At 33.5% G+C, this 200-nt stretch overlaps 1 protein-coding gene across 1 annotated transcript in view; it reads left to right on the forward strand.

Annotated features, from left to right (window-relative positions):
• Nucleotides 1-200, forward strand: part of LOC119591720 (agrin-like) — a 23,384-nt gene that overhangs the window by 7,888 nt on the left and 15,296 nt on the right. The window lies entirely within an intron of this gene.

Raw genomic sequence — 200 nt, forward strand, 5'->3', positions numbered from 1 at the left:
CATCTTCTCTACTCCTCTAAATTTCCTTCTTCGTTCTTTGAAGGGGAAATGCTTGGGATCTGGCTTGGGTTTCATAAATTATTCTTTTATTCTTAATATTTAATCTGTGAATTATATATAATGTTTCAATGTCCTTCTGCCCTTTCACCAGCTTCTGTATCTTGTATCCTTCATTCTCTTCTTTAACACAACTATCATCA

This window comes from Penaeus monodon, chromosome 29, assembly GCF_015228065.2.
Source record: "Penaeus monodon isolate SGIC_2016 chromosome 29, NSTDA_Pmon_1, whole genome shotgun sequence".
NCBI lineage: Eukaryota > Metazoa > Arthropoda > Malacostraca > Decapoda > Penaeidae > Penaeus > Penaeus monodon.